Source organism: Sturnus vulgaris, unplaced genomic scaffold (assembly GCF_052056855.1).
Source record: "Sturnus vulgaris isolate bStuVul1 unplaced genomic scaffold, bStuVul1.hap1 Scaffold_156, whole genome shotgun sequence".
Taxonomy (NCBI): Eukaryota; Metazoa; Chordata; class Aves; order Passeriformes; family Sturnidae; genus Sturnus; species Sturnus vulgaris.
In genome coordinates this window covers 512,501-535,000 of record NW_028276073.1, presented here as the reverse complement: position 1 = coordinate 535,000, position 22,500 = coordinate 512,501, and positions in this window count along the sequence as shown.

Here is a 22,500-nt window from a genome sequence, read left to right as displayed (position 1 = left end):
CTCGCGTGGTTTTAAGGACACCTTGAGTGCTCACGGGGCCACGCGGCCATCACACAGCCTGGGACGGTAAAGATGTTCCTTCCCCGGCAAGCGGAAGGAGCGACACCTCGCCTGCGACGGGAAGCGAATTGGACAGGAGACCGCCCTGCTCGAGGGACCGGACACCACCGAGACTTCGCCCGGAGGAGCCGGCCCGCCGGGGGCCCTTTCCGACGCGACCCGAAAAGCCTCATCGATCGGACGGGGACAGAAAGAAAAGCAGCCGCGGGGCAACGGGGAGCCCCCGCGGCCGCGGGTTCCTGGGACAACGGCAACGGAGCAGGGCTCCAACATGCGTGCGAGCGGGACACGTCCCCGAGAGGCCCTCCCTTGGCGCCGCCGAGCCTCCCCGACGCTCCCTAGGCCCCCGACGCCGGCGGGCCGCTTGCAACCTTCGGGATCGATCACGCAGCAGAGGAAGAGAGCGGGGGGTGCCGCCACCCGCCCGCGGGCCGCAAGACAACGGAAAACGGAGCAGCTGCCACCGACCACGCCGCGGGCCACCGGCTTTCGCCCGCCTCGCAGCGATCGGCTTCCCACCCGGAAAAAAAGCCGGGGGGAAGGGCAAGCCACCGCACCAAAAAAAAAACTAAAAAAAAAAGCACGCCATGCGTCGCACGACCCGTGCTAGCCACGGGGGTCACGAGCCAGGGGTGGGGGCGAGAACGCGCCTCTCAACTCCTCCCGTAAAACCCCTCCAACCACCGGACATACGGTCTCTTTTCTCACTCGCCAACACAGCCAGCCCTTCTCTCTCGCCTTTCGCTTTCGCTTCGGTGGCGGCCCGTGACCCTTCGTCAGCGCGCGCTTCTCGGTGCCGCGGCTTAGGGCCGCGAGAGAAAAAGAACGGAGGCCGGGCGGGCACCCCCACACTGCCCCGCACACCGGCACGCTTTAATAAAAAAGAACGGAGCCGCTCGCAAAACCCAGCCCCCGCCGGCAACGGCAACCACGGCAGCCGGGGCAGGCCAGACACCACGGGCCGCCCCGGCACGGTGCCTCGATCGCGCCCGGCCGATACCGAGAAAGGGCGAGGCGCCGCCGCCCCGCCCACGACACACTCTCGGGGGCTCACTCGCTCGCTCGCTCTCTGTTGGGTTGCGGGGTCCGTCCTGGGGGGGGGGACACGGCCGGCCACCGCGGCCGACCGCCGCCCCGGAAAAATTCTGCCCGCTACACGCGGGTCCCCGGCTTAGGGCCGAGGAAGGGGGACGACTTCAACAACACACGGCAGGGCCGGACACTCCCGTCACCGAGCCCCCCTTCGCAGGCAAGCAAGCGAAGCCGAGAGGCGAGGCCACACGCCCCACTGCATGTCCCCCGCTGCCCTTTCGATACGGACACAACTCTGGCAACACAGGTCGGGAGCGGGAAACGAGGCGCAGCCAACCTCGGCCAAGCGAGCCACGCCCGGGGGGCTCTCGGGGAGGGGGGCCAGGGAAAGCCCGGGCAGGCTCAACACAACCCCGGGCCGGCCCCACAGAAATCCAGCCCCGGCTGCCGGCCACCAGCGTGCACCGGGACCGACAGCCGAAGAAATGCCGCACCCGGCGAGCGGGCGGGGCCCCGGCTTAAGGCCGGGCAGAAAAGGGGCGAGGCGCCGCCGCCTCGCCCGCCACCATCCCCGGGGGAGCGAGCGGGCGCCCGGCTCCCCGTTGTCACGAAACCGGCAGCAGCCGGGCCGGAGCGGGACACACTCGCGGCTTTCTCGCCCTCTCTCTGGGCCTTTTTCTCGCTTCTCCCCCGCCTGGAACAACGCAGCCTCGCCTGGGCCGGGGGAGCGCGGTGGCTCTCGGATCGCATCGCTCTCTCTGGGGGCTTTCTCGCTTCTCCCCCGGACTGAACACGCAGCCTCGGCCTGGGCCGGGGAGCGGCTCTCGGATCGCATCGGTCTCTCTGGGGGCTTTCTCGCTTCTCCCCCGACTGAGCACGCAGCCTCGCCTGGGCCGGGGAGCGGCTCTCGGATCGCATCGGTCTCTCTCTCTGGGCTAACCTGTCCCAGTCGAACTGGGTAAGACGGGAAGCCGGACGAAGCCACGCGACTCGCCCCGACATCGGCGGTGTTCTTCTGGCCCTGGCGACCGCACGCGCGTCCGCCCTTCTCCGCCACGGACACAGGCACGGCAACAGCCTGTGGGGATACGGCCCGTCACCTCGTTCCCATAATACGGACAGATGGGCCCGAAGCGGCGGAGGCCGGAAAGAGAACCGATGTACGTGACCGAGGGGGCGCAGTGGCGCACGCCGCCTTCTACGATGACATAGCCGGAGGCAGCGAGAAACAGCGACCCCTTGGAGTACTTCCAGGCCGGCAGCGGACAACAGGTCTACCAGCCATGAAACGGGCAACAGGTCTACCGACGGCTTGCTGCGGACAACAGGTCTACCCAGCCATGAAACGGGCAACAGGTCTACCAAGCTGCGGACACCAGGTCTACCCAGGGCATGCTGCGGACACCAGGTCTACCCACGGCTTGCTGCGGACAACAGGTCTACCCAGCTGCGGACACCAGGTCTACCCAGGGCATGAAAAGGGCAACAGGTCTACCAAGCTGCGGACACCAGGTCTACCCAGGGCATGCTGCGGACACCAGGTCTACCCACGGCTTGCTGCGGACAACAGGTCTACCCAGCCATGAAACGGGCAACAGGTCTACCAAGCTGCGGACACCAGGTCTACCCAGGGCATGCTGCGGACACCAGGTCTACCCACGGCTTGCTGCGGACACCAGGTCTACCCACGGCTTGCTGCGGACACCAGGTCTACCCAGCCATGAAACGGGCAACAGGTCTACCAAGCTGCGGACACCAGGTCTACCCAGGGCATGCTGCGGACACCAGGTCTACCCACGGCTTGCTGCGGACACCAGGTCTACCCAGCCATGAAACGGGCAACAGGTCTACCAAGCTGCGGACACCAGGTCTACCCAGGGCATGCTGCGGACAACAGGTCTACCCAGCCATGAAACGGGCAACAGGTCTACTCACGGCTTGCTGCGGACACCAGGTCTACCCAGCCATGAAACGGGCAACAGGTCTACCAAGCTGCGGACACCAGGTCTACCCAGGGCATGCTGCGGACACCAGGTCTACCCACTCAATGCTGCGGACAACAGGTCTACCCAGGCATGAATCGGGCAACAGGTCTACCAAGCTCCGGACACCAGGTCTACCCACGGCTTGCTGCGGACACCAGGTCTACCCAGCCATGAAACGGGCAACAGGTCTACCAAGCTGCGGACACCAGGTCTACCCAGGGCATGCTGCGGACACCAGGTCTACCCAGCCATGAAACGGGCAACAGGTCTACTCACGGCTTGCTGCGGACACCAGGTCTACCCAGCCATGAAACGGGCAACAGGTCTACCAAGCTGCGGACACCAGGTCTACCCAGGGCATGCTGCGGACACCAGGTCTACCCAGCCATGAAACGGGCAACAGGTCTACTCACGGCTTGCTGCGGACACCAGGTCTACCCAGCCATGAAACGGGCAACAGGTCTACCAAGCTGCGGACACCAGGTCTACCCAGGGCATGCTGCGGACACCAGGTCTACCCAGGGCATGCTGCGGACAACAGGTCTACCCAGGCATGAATCGGGCAACAGGTCTACCAAGCTCCGGACACCAGGTCTACCCACGGCTTGCTGCGGACACCAGGTCTACCCAGCCATGAAACGGGCAACAGGTCTACCAAGCTGCGGACACCAGGTCTACCCAGGGCATGCTGCGGACACCAGGTCTACCCAGCCATGAAACGGGCAACAGGTCTACTCACGGCTTGCTGCGGACACCAGGTCTACCCAGCCATGAAACGGGCAACAGGTCTACCAAGCTGCGGACACCAGGTCTACCCAGGGCATGCTGCGGACACCAGGTCTACCCACGGCTTGCTGCGGACACCAGGTCTACCCAGCCATGAAACGGGCAACAGGTCTACCCAGCTGCGGACACCAGGTCTACCCAGGGCATGCTGCGGACACCAGGTCTACCCAGCCATGAAACGGGCAACAGGTCTACTCACGGCTTGCAGCGGACAACAGGTCTACCCAGCCATGAAACGGGCAACAGGTCTACCAAGCTGCGGACACCAGGTCTACCCAGGGCATGCTGCGGACACCAGGTCTACCCACGGCTTGCTGCGGACAACAGGTCTACCCAGGCATGAAACGGGCAACAGGTCTACCAAGCTGCGGACACCAGGTCTACCCAGGGCATGCTGCGGACACCAGGTCTACCCACGGCTTGCTGCGGACACCAGGTCTACCAACTCAATGCTGCGGACAACAGGTCTACCCAGCCATGAAACGGGCAACAGGTCTACCAAGCTGCGGACACCAGGTCTACCCACGGCTTGCTGCGGACACCAGGTCTACCCAGCCATGAAACGGGCAACAGGTCTACCAAGCTGCGGACACCAGGTCTACCCAGGGCATGCTGCGGACACCAGGTCTACCCACGGCTTGCTGCGGACAACAGGTCTACCCAGCCATGAATCGGGCAACAGGTCTACCAAGCTGCGGACACCAGGTCTACCCACGGCTTGCTGCGGACACCAGGTCTACCCAGCCATGAAACGGGCACCAGGTCTACTCACGGCTTGCTGCGGACACCAGGTCTACCCAGCCATGAAACGGGCAACAGGTCTACCAAGCTGCGGACACCAGGTCTACCCAGCCATGAAACGGGCAACAGGTCTACCAACTCAATGCTGCGGACAACAGGTCTACCCAGCCATGAAACGGGCAACAGGTCTACCAAGCTGCGGACACCAGGTCTACCCACGGCTTGCTGCGGACACCAGGTCTACCAACTCAATGCTGCGGACACCAGGTCTACCCAGCCATGAAACGGGCAACAGGTCTACCAAGCTGCGGACACCAGGTCTACCCACGGCTTGCTGCGGACAACAGGTCTACCCAGGCATGAATCGGGCAACAGGTCTACCAAGCTGCGGACACCAGGTCTACCCACGGCTTGCTGCGGACAACAGGTCTACCCAGCCATGAAACGGGCAACAGGTCTACCAAGCTGCGGACACCAGGTCTACCCAGGGCATGCTGCGGACACCAGGTCTACCCAGCCATGAAACGGGCAACAGGTCTACTCACGGCTTGCTGCGGACACCAGGTCTACCCAGCCATGAAACGGGCAACAGGTCTACCAAGCTGCGGACACCAGGTCTACCCAGGGCATGCTGCGGACACCAGGTCTACCCAGTCATGAAACGGGCAACAGGTCTACTCACGGCTTGCTGCGGACAACAGGTCTACCCAGCCATGAAACGGGCAACAGGTCTACCAAGCTGCGGACAACAGGTCTACCCAGGGCATGCTGCGGACACCAGGTCTACCCACTCAATGCTGCGGACAACAGGTCTACCCAGGCATGAATCGGGCAACAGGTCTACCAAGCTCCGGACACCAGGTCTACCCACGGCTTGCTGCGGACAACAGGTCTACCCAGCCATGAAACGGGCAACAGGTCTACCAAGCTGCGGACACCAGGTCTACCCAGGGCATGCTGCGGACACCAGGTCTACCCAGCCATGAAACGGGCAACAGGTCTACTCACGGCTTGCTGCGGACACCAGGTCTACCCAGCCATGAAACGGGCAACAGGTCTACCAAGCTGCGGACACCAGGTCTACCCAGGGCATGCTGCGGACACCAGGTCTACCCACTCAATGCTGCGGACAACAGGTCTACCCAGGCATGAATCGGGCAACAGGTCTACCAAGCTCCGGACACCAGGTCTACCCACGGCTTGCTGCGGACACCAGGTCTACCCAGCCATGAAACGGGCAACAGGTCTACCAAGCTGCGGACACCAGGTCTACCCAGGGCATGCTGCGGACACCAGGTCTACCCAGCCATGAAACGGGCAACAGGTCTACTCACGGCTTGCTGCGGACACCAGGTCTACCCAGCCATGAAACGGGCAACAGGTCTACCAAGCTGCGGACACCAGGTCTACCCAGGGCATGCTGCGGACACCAGGTCTACCCACGGCTTGCTGCGGACACCAGGTCTACCCAGGCATGAATCGGGCAACAGGTCTACCAAGCTCCGGACACCAGGTCTACCCACGGCTTGCTGCGGACACCAGGTCTACCCAGCCATGAAACGGGCAACAGGTCTACCAAGCTGCGGACACCAGGTCTACCCAGGGCATGCTGCGGACACCAGGTCTACCCAGCCATGAAACGGGCAACAGGTCTACTCACGGCTTGCTGCGGACACCAGGTCTACCCAGCCATGAAACGGGCAACAGGTCTACCAAGCTGCGGACACCAGGTCTACCCAGGGCATGCTGCGGACACCAGGTCTACCCAGCCATGAAACGGGCAACAGGTCTACTCACGGCTTGCTGCGGACACCAGGTCTACCCAGCCATGAAACGGGCAACAGGTCTACCAAGCTGCGGACACCAGGTCTACCCAGGGCATGCTGCGGACACCAGGTCTACCCAGGGCATGCTGCGGACAACAGGTCTACCCAGGCATGAATCGGGCAACAGGTCTACCAAGCTCCGGACACCAGGTCTACCCACGGCTTGCTGCGGACACCAGGTCTACCCAGCCATGAAACGGGCAACAGGTCTACCAAGCTGCGGACACCAGGTCTACCCAGGGCATGCTGCGGACACCAGGTCTACCCAGCCATGAAACGGGCAACAGGTCTACTCACGGCTTGCTGCGGACACCAGGTCTACCCAGCCATGAAACGGGCAACAGGTCTACCAAGCTGCGGACACCAGGTCTACCCAGGGCATGCTGCGGACACCAGGTCTACCCAGCCATGAAACGGGCAACAGGTCTACTCACGGCTTGCTGCGGACACCAGGTCTACCCAGCCATGAAACGGGCAACAGGTCTACCAAGCTGCGGACACCAGGTCTACCCAGGGCATGCTGCGGACACCAGGTCTACCCAGGGCATGCTGCGGACAACAGGTCTACCCAGGCATGAATCGGGCAACAGGTCTACCAAGCTGCGGACACCAGGTCTACCCAGGGCATGCTGCGGACACCAGGTCTACCCAGCCATGAAACGGGCAACAGGTCTACCAAGCTGCGGACAACAGGTCTACCCAGGGCATGCTGCGGACACCAGGTCTACCCAGCCATGAAACGGGCAACAGGTCTACCAAGCTGCGGACACCAGGTCTACCCAGGGCATGCTGCGGACACCAGGTCTACCCAGCCATGAAACGGGCAACAGGTCTACTCACGTCTTGCTGCGGACACCAGGTCTACCCAGCCATGAAACGGGCAACAGGTCTACCAAGCTGCGGACACCAGGTCTACTCACGGCTTGCTGCGGACACCAGGTCTACCCAGCCATGAAACGGGCAACAGGTCTACTCACGGCTTGCTGCGGACACCAGGTCTACCCAGCCATGAAACGGGCAACAGGTCTACCAAGCTGCGGACAACAGGTCTACCCAGGGCATGCTGCGGACAACAGGTCTACCCAGCCATGAAACGGGCAACAGGTCTACTCACGGCTTGCTGCGGACACCAGGTCTACCCAGCCATGAAACGGGCAACAGGTCTACCAAGCTGCGGACACCAGGTCTACCCAGGGCATGCTGCGGACACCAGGTCTACCCACGGCTTGCTGCGGACACCAGGTCTACCCAGCCATGAAACGGGCAACAGGTCTACCAAGCTGCGGACACCAGGTCTACCCAGGGCATGCTGCGGACACCAGGTCTACCCACGGCTTGCTGCGGACAACAGGTCTACCCAGCCATGAAACGGGCAACAGGTCTACCAAGCTGCGGACACCAGGTCTACCCAGGGCATGCTGCGGACAACAGGTCTACCCAGCCATGAAACGGGCAACAGGTCTACTCACGGCTTGCTGCGGACAACAGGTCTACCAAGCCATGAAACGGGCAACAGGTCTACCAAGCTGCGGACACCAGGTCTACCCAGGGCATGCTGCGGACACCAGGTCTACCCACTCAATGCTGCGGACAACAGGTCTACCCAGGCATGAATCGGGCAACAGGTCTACCAAGCTCCGGACACCAGGTCTACCCACGGCTTGCTGCGGACACCAGGTCTACCCAGCCATGAAACGGGCAACAGGTCTACCAAGCTGCGGACACCAGGTCTACCCAGGGCATGCTGCGGACACCAGGTCTACCCAGCCATGAAACGGGCAACAGGTCTACCAAGCTGCGGACACCAGGTCTACCCAGGGCATGCTGCGGACACCAGGTCTACCCAGGGCATGCTGCGGACAACAGGTCTACCCAGGCATGAATCGGGCAACAGGTCTACCAAGCTCCGGACACCAGGTCTACCCACGGCTTGCTGCGGACACCAGGTCTACCCAGCCATGAAACGGACAACAGGTCTACCAAGCTGCGGACACCAGGTCTACCCAGGGCATGCTGCGGACAACAGGTCTACCCAGCCATGAAACGGGCAACAGGTCTACTCACGGCTTGCTGCGGACACCAGGTCTACCCAGCCATGAAACGGGCAACAGGTCTACCAAGCTGCGGACACCAGGTCTACCCAGGGCATGCTGCGGACACCAGGTCTACCCAGCCATGAAACGGGCAACAGGTCTACTCACGGCTTGCTGCGGACACCAGGTCTACCCAGCCATGAAACGGGCAACAGGTCTACCAAGCTGCGGACACCAGGTCTACCCAGGGCATGCTGCGGACACCAGGTCTACCCAGGGCATGCTGCGGACAACAGGTCTACCCAGGCATGAATCGGGCAACAGGTCTACCAAGCTGCGGACACCAGGTCTACCCAGGGCATGCTGCGGACACCAGGTCTACCCAGCCATGAAACGGGCAACAGGTCTACCAAGCTGCGGACACCAGGTCTACCCAGGGCATGCTGCGGACACCAGGTCTACCCAGCCATGAAACGGGCAACAGGTCTACTCACGGCTTGCTGCGGACACCAGGTCTACCCAGCCATGAAACGGGCAACAGGTCTACCAAGCTGCGGACACCAGGTCTACCCAGGGCATGCTGCGGACACCAGGTCTACCCAGCCATGAAACGGGCAACAGGTCTACTCACGTCTTGCTGCGGACACCAGGTCTACCCAGCCATGAAACGGGCAACAGGTCTACCAAGCTGCGGACACCAGGTCTACTCACGGCTTGCTGCGGACACCAGGTCTACCCAGCCATGAAACGGGCAACAGGTCTACTCACGGCTTGCTGCGGACACCAGGTCTACCCAGCCATGAAACGGGCAACAGGTCTACCAAGCTGCGGACAACAGGTCTACCCAGGGCATGCTGCGGACAACAGGTCTACCCAGCCATGAAACGGGCAACAGGTCTACTCACGGCTTGCTGCGGACACCAGGTCTACCCAGCCATGAAACGGGCAACAGGTCTACCAAGCTGCGGACACCAGGTCTACCCAGGGCATGCTGCGGACACCAGGTCTACCCACGGCTTGCTGCGGACACCAGGTCTACCCAGCCATGAAACGGGCAACAGGTCTACCAAGCTGCGGACACCAGGTCTACCCAGGGCATGCTGCGGACACCAGGTCTACCCACGGCTTGCTGCGGACAACAAGTCTACCCAGCCATGAAACGGGCAACAGGTCTACCAAGCTGCGGACACCAGGTCTACCCAGGGCATGCTGCGGACAACAGGTCTACCCAGCCATGAAACGGGCAACAGGTCTACTCACGGCTTGCTGCGGACACCAGGTCTACCCAGCCATGAAACGGGCAACAGGTCTACCAAGCTGCGGACACCAGGTCTACCCAGGGCATGCTGCGGACACCAGGTCTACCAACTCAATGCTGCGGACAACAGGTCTACCCAGCCATGAATCGGGCAACAGGTCTACCAAGCTGCGGACACCAGGTCTACCCACGGCTTGCTGCGGACACCAGGTCTACCCAGCCATGAAACGGGCAACAGGTCTACCAAGCTGCGGACACCAGGTCTACCCAGGGCATGCTGCGGACACCAGGTCTACCCAGCCATGAAACGGGCAACAGGTCTACTCACGGCTTGCTGCGGACAACAGGTCTACCCAGCCATGAAACGGGCAACAGGTCTACCAAGCTGCGGACACCAGGTCTACCCAGGGCATGCTGCGGACACCAGGTCTACCCACGGCTTGCTGCGGACAACAGGTCTACCCAGGCATGAATCGGGCAACAGGTCTACCAAGCTGCGGACACCAGGTCTACCCAGGGCATGCTGCGGACACCAGGTCTACCCACGGCTTGCTGCGGACAACAGGTCTACCCAGCCATGAATCGGGCAACAGGTCTACCAAGCTCCGGACACCAGGTCTACCCACGGCTTGCTGCGGACACCAGGTCTACCCAGCCATGAAACGGGCAACAGGTCTACCAAGCTGCGGACACCAGGTCTACCCAGCCATGAAACGGGCAACAGGTCTACCAACTCAATGCTGCGGACACCAGGTCTACCCAGCCATGAAACGGGCAACAGGTCTACTCACGGCTTGCTGCGGACAACAGGTCTACCCAGCCATGAAACGGGCAACAGGTCTACCAAGCTGCGGACACCAGGTCTACCCAGGGCATGCTGCGGACACCAGGTCTACCCACTCAATGCTGCGGACAACAGGTCTACCCAGCCATGAAACGGGCAACAGGTCTACCAAGCTGCGGACACCAGGTCTACCCACGGCTTGCTGCGGACACCAGGTCTACCCAGCCATGAAACGGGCAACAGGTCTACCAAGCTGCGGACACCAGGTCTACCCAGGGCATGCTGCGGACAACAGGTCTACCCAGCCATGAAACGGGCAACAGGTCTACTCACGGCTTGCTGCGGACAACAGGTCTACCCAGCCATGAAACGGGCAACAGGTCTACCAAGCTGCGGACAACAGGTCTACCCAGGGCATGCTGCGGACACCAGGTCTACCCAGCCATGAAACGGGCAACAGGTCTACTCACGGCTTGCTGCGGACACCAGGTCTACCCAGCCATGAATCGGGCAACAGGTCTACCAAGCTGCGGACAACAGGTCTACCCAGCCATGAAACGGGCAACAGGTCTACCATCTCAATGCTGCGGACACCAGGTCTACCCAGCCATGAAACGGGCAACAGGTCTACCAAGCTGCGGACACCAGGTCTACCCAGGGTATGTAGCGGACACCAGGTCTACCAACTCAATGCTGCGGACAACAGGTCTACCCAGCCATGAAACGGGCAACAGGTCTACCAAGCTGCGGACACCAGGTCTACCCACGGCTTGCTGCGGACACCAGGTCTACCCAGCCATGAAACGGGCAGCAGGTCTACCCACGGCTTGCTGCGGACACCAGGTCTACCCAGCCATGAAACGGGCAACAGGTCTACCAAGCTGCGGACACCAGGTCTACCCAGGGCATGCTGCGGACAACAGGTCTACCCAGCCATGAAACGGGCAACAGGTCTACTCACGGCTTGCTGCGGACAACAGGTCTACCCAGCCATGAAACGGGCAACAGGTCTACCAAGCTGCGGACACCAGGTCTACCCAGGGCATGCTGCGGACACCAGGTCTACCCAGCCATGAAACGGGCAACAGGTCTACTCACGGCTTGCTGCGGACACCAGGTCTACCCAGCCATGAAACGGGCAACAGGTCTACCAAGCTGCGGACACCAGGTCTACCCAGCTATGAAACGGGCAACAGGTCTACCAAGCTGCGGACACCAGGTCTACCCAGGGCATGCTGCGGACACCAGGTCTACCAACTCAATGCTGCGGACAACAGGTCTACCCAGGCATGAATCGGGCAACAGGTCTACCAAGCTGCGGACACCAGGTCTACCCACGGCTTGCTGCGGACAACAGGTCTACCCAGCCATGAAACGGGCAACAGGTCTACCAAGCTGCGGACACCAGGTCTACCCAGGGCATGCTGCGGACACCAGGTCTACCCAGCCATGAAACGGGCAACAGGTCTACCAAGCTGCGGACACCAGGTCTACCCAGGGCATGCTGCGGACACCAGGTCTACCAACTCAATGCTGCGGACAACAGGTCTACCCAGCCATGAAACGGGCAACAGGTCTACCAAGCTGCGGACACCAGGTCTACCCAGGGCATGCTGCGGACACCAGGTCTACCAACTCAATGCTGCGGACACCAGGTCTACCCAGCCATGAATCGGGCAACAGGTCTACCAAGCTGCGGACACCAGGTCTACCCAGGGCATGCTGCGGACACCAGGTCTACCCAGCCATGAAACGGGCAACAGGTCTACTCACGGCTTGCTGCGGACAACAGGTCTACCCAGCCATGAAACGGGCAACAGGTCTACCAAGCTGCGGACACCAGGTCTACCCAGGGCATGCTGCGGACACCAGGTCTACCCACTCAATGCTGCGGACAACAGGTCTACCCAGGCATGAATCGGGCAACAGGTCTACCAAGCTGCGGACACCAGGTCTACCCAGGGCATGCTGCGGACAACAGGTCTACCCAGCCATGAAACGGGCAACAGGTCTACTCACGGCTTGCTGCGGACACCAGGTCTACCCAGCCATGAAACGGGCAACAGGTCTACCAAGCTGCGGACAACAGGTCTACCCAGGGCATGCTGCGGACACCAGGTCTACCCACTCAATGCTGCGGACAACAGGTCTACCCAGGCATGAATCGGGCAACAGGTCTACCAAGCTGCGGACACCAGGTCTACCCAGGGCATGCTGCGGACAACAGGTCTACCCAGCCATGAAACGGGCAACAGGTCTACTCACGGCTTGCTGCGGACACCAGGTCTACCCAGCCATGAAACGGGCAACAGGTCTACCAAGCTGCGGACACCAGGTCTACCCAGGGCATGCTGCGGACACCAGGTCTACCCACTCAATGCTGCGGACAACAGGTCTACCCAGGCATGAATCGGGCAACAGGTCTACCAAGCTGCGGACACCAGGTCTACCCAGGGCATGCTGCGGACAACAGGTCTACCCAGCCATGAAACGGGCAACAGGTCTACTCACGGCTTGCTGCGGACACCAGGTCTACCCAGCCATGAAACGGGCAACAGGTCTACCAAGCTGCGGACAACAGGTCTACCCAGGGCATGCTGCGGACACCAGGTCTACCCAGCCATGAAACGGGCAACAGGTCTACTCACGGCTTGCTGCGGACACCAGGTCTACCCAGCCATGAATCGGGCAACAGGTCTACCAAGCTGCGGACAACAGGTCTACCCAGCCATGAAACGGGCAACAGGTCTACCATCTCAATGCTGCGGACACCAGGTCTACCCAGCCATGAAACGGGCAACAGGTCTACCAAGCTGCGGACACCAGGTCTACCCAGGGTATGTAGCGGACACCAGGTCTACCAACTCAATGCTGCGGACAACAGGTCTACCCAGCCATGAAACGGGCAACAGGTCTACCAAGCTGCGGACACCAGGTCTACCCACGGCTTGCTGCGGACACCAGGTCTACCCAGCCATGAAACGGGCAGCAGGTCTACCCACGGCTTGCTGCGGACACCAGGTCTACCCAGCCATGAAACGGGCAACAGGTCTACCAAGCTGCGGACACCAGGTCTACCCAGCCATGAAACGGGCAACAGGTCTACCAACTCAATGCTGCGGACAACAGGTCTACCCAGCCATGAAACGGGCAACAGGTCTACCAAGCTGCGGACACCAGGTCTACCCACGGCTTGCTGCGGACACCAGGTCTACCCAGCCATGAAACGGGCAACAGGTCTACCAAGCTGCGGACACCAGGTCTACCCAGGGCATGCTGCGGACAACAGGTCTACCCAGCCATGAAACGGGCAACAGGTCTACTCACGGCTTGCTGCGGACAACAGGTCTACCCAGCCATGAAACGGGCAACAGGTCTACCAAGCTGCGGACAACAGGTCTACCCAGGGCATGCTGCGGACACCAGGTCTACCCAGCCATGAAACGGGCAACAGGTCTACTCACGGCTTGCTGCGGACACCAGGTCTACCCAGCCATGAATCGGGCAACAGGTCTACCAAGCTGCGGACAACAGGTCTACCCAGCCATGAAACGGGCAACAGGTCTACCATCTCAATGCTGCGGACACCAGGTCTACCCAGCCATGAAACGGGCAACAGGTCTACCAAGCTGCGGACACCAGGTCTACCCAGGGTATGTAGCGGACACCAGGTCTACCAACTCAATGCTGCGGACAACAGGTCTACCCAGCCATGAAACGGGCAACAGGTCTACCAAGCTGCGGACACCAGGTCTACCCACGGCTTGCTGCGGACACCAGGTCTACCCAGCCATGAAACGGGCAGCAGGTCTACCCACGGCTTGCTGCGGACACCAGGTCTACCCAGCCATGAAACGGGCAACAGGTCTACCAAGCTGCGGACACCAGGTCTACCCAGGGCATGCTGCGGACAACAGGTCTACCCAGCCATGAAACGGGCAACAGGTCTACTCACGGCTTGCTGCGGACAACAGGTCTACCCAGCCATGAAACGGGCAACAGGTCTACCAAGCTGCGGACACCAGGTCTACCCAGGGCATGCTGCGGACACCAGGTCTACCCAGCCATGAAACGGGCAACAGGTCTACTCACGGCTTGCTGCGGACACCAGGTCTACCCAGCCATGAAACGGGCAACAGGTCTACCAAGCTGCGGACACCAGGTCTACCCAGCTATGAAACGGGCAACAGGTCTACCAAGCTGCGGACACCAGGTCTACCCAGGGCATGCTGCGGACACCAGGTCTACCAACTCAATGCTGCGGACAACAGGTCTACCCAGCCATGAATCGGGCAACAGGTCTACCAAGCTGCGGACACCAGGTCTACCCACGGCTTGCTGCGGACAACAGGTCTACCCAGCCATGAAACGGGCAACAGGTCTACCAAGCTGCGGACACCAGGTCTACCCAGGGCATGCTGCGGACACCAGGTCTACCCAGCCATGAAACGGGCAACAGGTCTACCAAGCTGCGGACACCAGGTCTACCCAGGGCATGCTGCGGACACCAGGTCTACCAACTCAATGCTGCGGACAACAGGTCTACCCAGCCATGAAACGGGCAACAGGTCTACCAAGCTGCGGACACCAGGTCTACCCAGGGCATGCTGCGGACACCAGGTCTACCAACTCAATGCTGCGGACACCAGGTCTACCCAGCCATGAATCGGGCAACAGGTCTACCAAGCTGCGGACACCAGGTCTACCCAGGGCATGCTGCGGACACCAGGTCTACCCAGCCATGAAACGGGCAACAGGTCTACTCACGGCTTGCTGCGGACAACAGGTCTACCCAGCCATGAAACGGGCAACAGGTCTACCAAGCTGCGGACACCAGGTCTACCCAGGGCATGCTGCGGACACCAGGTCTACCCACTCAATGCTGCGGACAACAGGTCTACCCAGGCATGAATCGGGCAACAGGTCTACCAAGCTGCGGACACCAGGTCTACCCAGGGCATGCTGCGGACACCAGGTCTACCCACGGCTTGCTGCGGACAACAGGTCTACCCAGGCATGAATCGGGCAACAGGTCTACCAAGCTCCGGACACCAGGTCTACCCACGGCTTGCTGCGGACACCAGGTCTACCCAGCCATGAAACGGGCAACAGGTCTACCAAGCTGCGGACACCAGGTCTACCCAGCCATGAAACGGGCAACAGGTCTACCAACTCAATGCTGCGGACAACAGGTCTACCCAGCCATGAAACGGGCAACAGGTCTACCAAGCTGCGGACACCAGGTCTACCCACGGCTTGCTGCGGACACCAGGTCTACCCAGCCATGAAACGGGCAACAGGTCTACCAAGCTGCGGACACCAGGTCTACCCAGGGCATGCTGCGGACAACAGGTCTACCCAGCCATGAAACGGGCAACAGGTCTACTCACGGCTTGCTGCGGACACCAGGTCTACCCAGCCATGAAACGGGCAACAGGTCTACCAAGCTGCGGACAACAGGTCTACCCAGGGCATGCTGCGGACACCAGGTCTACCCAGCCATGAAACGGGCAACAGGTCTACTCACGGCTTGCTGCGGACACCAGGTCTACCCAGCCATGAATCGGGCAACAGGTCTACCAAGCTGCGGACAACAGGTCTACCCAGCCATGAAACGGGCAACAGGTCTACCATCTCAATGCTGCGGACACCAGGTCTACCCAGCCATGAAACGGGCAACAGGTCTACCAAGCTGCGGACACCAGGTCTACCCAGGGTATGTAGCGGACACCAGGTCTACCAACTCAATGCTGCGGACAACAGGTCTACCCAGCCATGAAACGGGCAACAGGTCTACCAAGCTGCGGACACCAGGTCTACCCACGGCTTGCTGCGGACACCAGGTCTACCCAGCCATGAAACGGGCAGCAGGTCTACCCACGGCTTGCTGCGGACACCAGGTCTACCCAGCCATGAAACGGGCAACAGGTCTACCAAGCTGCGGACACCAGGTCTACCCAGGGCATGCTGCGGACAACAGGTCTACCCAGCCATGAAACGGGCAACAGGTCTACTCACGGCTTGCTGCGGACAACAGGTCTACCCAGCCATGAAACGGGCAACAGGTCTACCAAGCTGCGGACACCAGGTCTACCCAGGGCATGCTGCGGACACCAGGTCTACCCAGCCATGAAACGGGCAACAGGTCTACTCACGGCTTGCTGCGGACACCAGGTCTACCCAGCCATGAAACGGGCAACAGGTCTACCAAGCTGCGGACACCAGGTCTACCCAGCTATGAAACGGGCAACAGGTCTACCAAGCTGCGGACACCAGGTCTACCCAGGGCATGCTGCGGACACCAGGTCTACCCACTCAATGCTGCGGACAACAGGTCTACCCAGGCATGAATCGGGCAACAGGTCTACCAAGCTCCGGACACCAGGTCTACCCACGGCTTGCTGCGGACACCAGGTCTACCCAGCCATGAAACGGGCAACAGGTCTACCAAGCTGCGGACACCAGGTCTACCCAGGTCATGCTGCGGACACCAGGTCTACCCAGCCATGAAACGGGCAACAGGTCTACTCACGGCTTGCTGCGGACACCAGGTCTACCCAGCCATGAAACGGGCAACAGGTCTACCAAGCTGCGGACACCAGGTCTACCCAGGGCATGCTGCGGACACCAGGTCTACCAACTCAATGCTGCGGACAACAGGTCTACCCAGCCATGAAACGGGCAACAGGTCTACCAAGCTGCGGACACCAGGTCTACCCAGGGCATGCTGCGGACACCAGGTCTACCAACTCAATGCTGCGGACAACAGGTCTACCCAGCCATGAATCGGGCAACAGGTCTACCAAGCTGCGGACACCAGGTCTACCCACGGCTTGCTGCGGACACCAGGTCTACCCAGCCATGAAACGGGCAACAGGTCTACTCACGGCTTGCTGCGGACAACAGGTCTACCCAGCCATGAAACGGGCAACAGGTCTACCAAGCTGCGGACACCAGGTCTACCCAGGGCATGCTGCGGACACCAGGTCTACCCACTCAATGCTGCGGACAACAGGTCTACCCAGGCATGAATCGGGCAACAGGTCTACCAAGCTGCGGACACCAGGTCTACCCAGGGCATGCTGCGGACACCAGGTCTACCCACGGCTTGCTGCGGACAACAGGTCTACCCAGGCATGAATCGGGCAACAGGTCTACCAAGCTCCGGACACCAGGTCTACCCACGGCTTGCTGCGGACACCAGGTCTACCCAGCCATGAAACGGGCAACAGGTCTACCAAGCTGCGGACACCAGGTCTACCCAGCCATGAAACGGGCAACAGGTCTACCAACTCAATGCTGCGGACAACAGGTCTACCCAGCCATGAAACGGGCAACAGGTCTACCAAGCTGCGGACACCAGGTCTACCCACGGCTTGCTGCGGACACCAGGTCTACCCAGCCATGAAACGGGCAACAGGTCTACCAAGCTGCGGACACCAGGTCTACCCAGGGCATGCTGCGGACAACAGGTCTACCCAGCCATGAAACGGGCAACAGGTCTACTCACGGCTTGCTGCGGACACCAGGTCTACCCAGCCATGAAACGGGCAACAGGTCTACCAAGCTGCGGACAACAGGTCTACCCAGGGCATGCTGCGGACACCAGGTCTACCCAGCCATGAAACGGGCAACAGGTCTACTCACGGCTTGCTGCGGACACCAGGTCTACCCAGCCATGAATCGGGCAACAGGTCTACCAAGCTGCGGACAACAGGTCTACCCAGCCATGAAACGGGCAACAGGTCTACCATCTCAATGCTGCGGACACCAGGTCTACCCAGCCATGAAACGGGCAACAGGTCTACCAAGCTGCGGACACCAGGTCTACCCAGGGTATGTAGCGGACACCAGGTCTACCAACTCAATGCTGCGGACAACAGGTCTACCCAGCCATGAAACGGGCAACAGGTCTACCAAGCTGCGGACACCAGGTCTACCCACGGCTTGCTGCGGACACCAGGTCTACCCAGCCATGAAACGGGCAGCAGGTCTACCCACGGCTTGCTGCGGACACCAGGTCTACCCAGCCATGAAACGGGCAACAGGTCTACCAAGCTGCGGACACCAGGTCTACCCAGGGCATGCTGCGGACAACAGGTCTACCCAGCCATGAAACGGGCAACAGGTCTACTCACGGCTTGCTGCGGACAACAGGTCTACCCAGCCATGAAACGGGCAACAGGTCTACCAAGCTGCGGACACCAGGTCTACCCAGGGCATGCTGCGGACACCAGGTCTACCCAGCCATGAAACGGGCAACAGGTCTACTCACGGCTTGCTGCGGACACCAGGTCTACCCAGCCATGAAACGGGCAACAGGTCTACCAAGCTGCGGACACCAGGTCTACCCAGCTATGAAACGGGCAACAGGTCTACCAAGCTGCGGACACCAGGTCTACCCAGGGCATGCTGCGGACACCAGGTCTACCCACTCAATGCTGCGGACAACAGGTCTACCCAGGCATGAATCGGGCAACAGGTCTACCAAGCTCCGGACACCAGGTCTACCCACGGCTTGCTGCGGACACCAGGTCTACCCAGCCATGAAACGGGCAACAGGTCTACCAAGCTGCGGACACCAGGTCTACCCAGGTCATGCTGCGGACACCAGGTCTACCCAGCCATGAAACGGGCAACAGGTCTACTCACGGCTTGCTGCGGACACCAGGTCTACCCAGCCATGAAACGGGCAACAGGTCTACCAAGCTGCGGACACCAGGTCTACCCAGGGCATGCTGCGGACACCAGGTCTACCAACTCAATGCTGCGGACAACAGGTCTACCCAGCCATGAAACGGGCAACAGGTCTACCAAGCTGCGGACACCAGGTCTACCCAGGGCATGCTGCGGACACCAGGTCTACCAACTCAATGCTGCGGACAACAGGTCTACCCAGCCATGAATCGGGCAACAGGTCTACCAAGCTGCGGACACCAGGTCTACCCACGGCTTGCTGCGGACACCAGGTCTACCCAGCCATGAAACGGGCAACAGGTCTACCAAGCTGCGGACACCAGGTCTACCCAGGGCATGCTGCGGACACCAGGTCTACCCACGGCTTGCTGCGGACAACAGGTCTACCCACGGCTTGCTGCGGGCAACAGGTCTACCCACTCCAAGCTGCGGACACCAGGTCTAACTACTCCATTACGCGGACAACAGGTCTACCCACTCCATGCGGCGGACAACATGTCTACCCGCTCCATGCTGCGGACACCAGGTCTGCCCACGCCGTGATGCGGACCACAGGTCTACCTTCGCCATGCTGCACGCAGCCCGGGTCGCACCGGAGCTAGGTAGACCCGGTCGCCGCGGCCGTCGCAGCGCCCTCGCCCTCGACGGCGGACCCACGCCGCCGGTCCCGGAGGCGGGTAGACCTGGTCGCCGCGGCCACGGCGGCCGCCCATCCCGGAGCCCAGTAGACCTGGCCGCCGCGGGACCGGCCAAGTTTCCCGGAGTCGTGTAGACCTGGTCGTCGCGGCCACGGCCGCCGCCGCTGCGCCTTCGCCGGCGACGGCGGTCCCACGCCACCGGCCCCGGAGCCGCGTCGACCTGGCCGCCGCGGGACGGGCCACGTTTCGCGGATCCGGGTAGACGAGGCATCCTTGTACCATCTCGGAGCCGGGGAAACCCCACAGCCTCTTAACGCTCCGGAGCCCAAGTGCTCCAGCAGCCTTGCCCCGCCCGGCAGAATCGATTTCAAGACCAAGACATATTTTCGACAACATTTTATTTCATCATTTCATTTCATTTCTTTTCATTTCATTTTATTATTTTATTTTATTTCGTTTTGTTTTGTTTTGTTTTGTTTTGTTTTGATTTGATTTGATTTGTTTCATTTCCTCTTTGCCTTTTTTGAATGATTGCCTCTTCTATTTACTCGGAAAGAAAATCTTTTCCGGAAAACAAAACTCTTGCCAAATCTTATTTGTGATCCCTTTGGGCCCACAGCCGAGCTGACGGAGGGCCTGTGCCCGGTTCTCGCCCTGCTGACACACTGACCCCCCCAAACGGCGTCCTCCCTACCCCACGCCTCCTCCCCCGTCCCCCAGAGACCCTACCTACAGAGCCCCCCCCCCCCCACAAAACAGAACCTCACGGGCCGCAGCACAGCCAGGGGAAGCACGTACGTGCAGCGAAACTCGGCCCAAAGCCGCCGCGCCCTGGCACAACTCGCCCTGCCCCTTCCCGCCCCACGGAGGCGGCTGCATCGAGGCGACCGGCGCCGCCGTCGGCAAGCGGGTGGCCGCTTTCGGGCCGGTTCTTCCGCGGAAGGTCTGCAGAGCTCTTGGGGCCTCGGCGCGGGTTTGGGGGGCCGTGAGGGCTCGCTGTCGAGGCGCCCGGGGCCGGCACGAAGCCGCCTGCCCTCTCCCTGTCCCTGCCCCGTCTTCCGCAGCCACCCATTAACGCTGGGGGCGAGCCCGCCCTCCGCCATCAACCTCCCATGCAGCGCTTTCAGACTTTCCCCGCCCCTGCCCATTGTCGGCTGGGGGCGCCCTGCCCCCCGCCGTCAGCCTCCCTGGCAGCGCTTTCAGACTCTCTCGGGCCCCTGCCCATTGTCGGCTGGGGGCGCCCCGCCCCCCGCCCTCAGCCTCCCTGGCAGCGCTTTCAGACTGCCTCGGGCCCTGCCCATTGTCGGTTGGGGGCGCCCCGCCCCCCGCCCTCAGCCTCCCTGGCAGCGCTTTCAGACGGTCTCGTGCCCTGCCCATTGTCGGTTGGGGGCGACCCCGCCCTCCGCCATCAGCCTCCCTGGCAGCGCTTTCAGACTGCCTCGGGCCCTGCCCATTGTCGGTTGGGGGCGACCCCGCCCTCCGCCATCAGCCTCCCTGGCAGCACTTTCAGCCTCTTCCTGCCCCCGCCCACGGTCCCACCGGGCAGTTTACACGGCGGCGGCGGGAGGCTGATGCCGAGGTCGGCAGGCGGAGAGCCTGGTGCACAAGCAGGGATGGCGGCGGGATGATTGGCGCCGTCTGTCCCTGGTCAAAGAAGCTCTCTGTTCAGCTTTCTCGGAGCCTTTTGCTTTGGTGGCGTTCCTTCCTCCTCCGCCCCGGCGCCGCTCAAGCCTGCGGCAGGGCGGCAGCGCGGCGGGTGGGCGGCCGGGGGGAGGGGGGAGGGGGGGGGGAGGGAGGGAGCGCGCGAGCGAGCGAGCGAGCGAGCGCGCTGCAGAAATGAAGCCCGGAGCAGGGCCGCGGTCCATTCGAGCACGGGGAGGGGGCGCGACAACGCTGCCTGCTCCTGTCGGGGAGCGCTTGGGGAAGTGGGGTGCCGGCACCATGACGGCGGAGCGGACAGGGGCCGCGGCTGGGGAAGAGGCCGGCGGAGCTCGCCAGTGGATGCTGGCGCACGGAGCCGGCAGGGACACCTGGGCACGGCTGGGACCGAAAGTCGCCCGCCTTCACGCCCCGCCTTTCGCCGGGGGGAAGAAGACGCGAGAGCAGGGCTGCCTGCTGGGCTGCCAGTGCCCGCGGTCATGCCGGACGTGCAGGCCGACCGCCGAAGGCGTGCTCGCCGCTGCAGAGACGACAAGGGGGCCGCGCGTCCGATGGAAGAGACGGGGCGCCATCGCGCGGCGGCCGGGCTGCAAGGCCGGCCGACGGTAACAGGACTACCACGCCGCGGGCGGCCAGAGACAAAGACCGGCCGAGGGCAACAGGTCTACCCAGCATTATGCCGGCCGGTACCAGGGCCGGCCGAGGGCAACAGGTCTACCCAGCATTAGGCCAGCCGGAAAGACGGCCGGCAGAGGGCAACAGGTCTACCCAGCATTCGGCCGTCAGGTAACACTGCCGGCCGAGGGCAACAGGTCTACCCAGCATTCGGCTGGCCGGTAACACGGCGGGCCGAGGGCAACAGGTCTACCCAGCATTAGGCCGGCCGGTAACACTGCCGGCCGAGGGCAACAGGTCTACCCAGCATTAGGCCGCCACGTCCAAAGGCCGGCCGAGGGCAACAGGTCTACCCAGCATTAGGCCGCCACGTCCAAAGGCCGGCC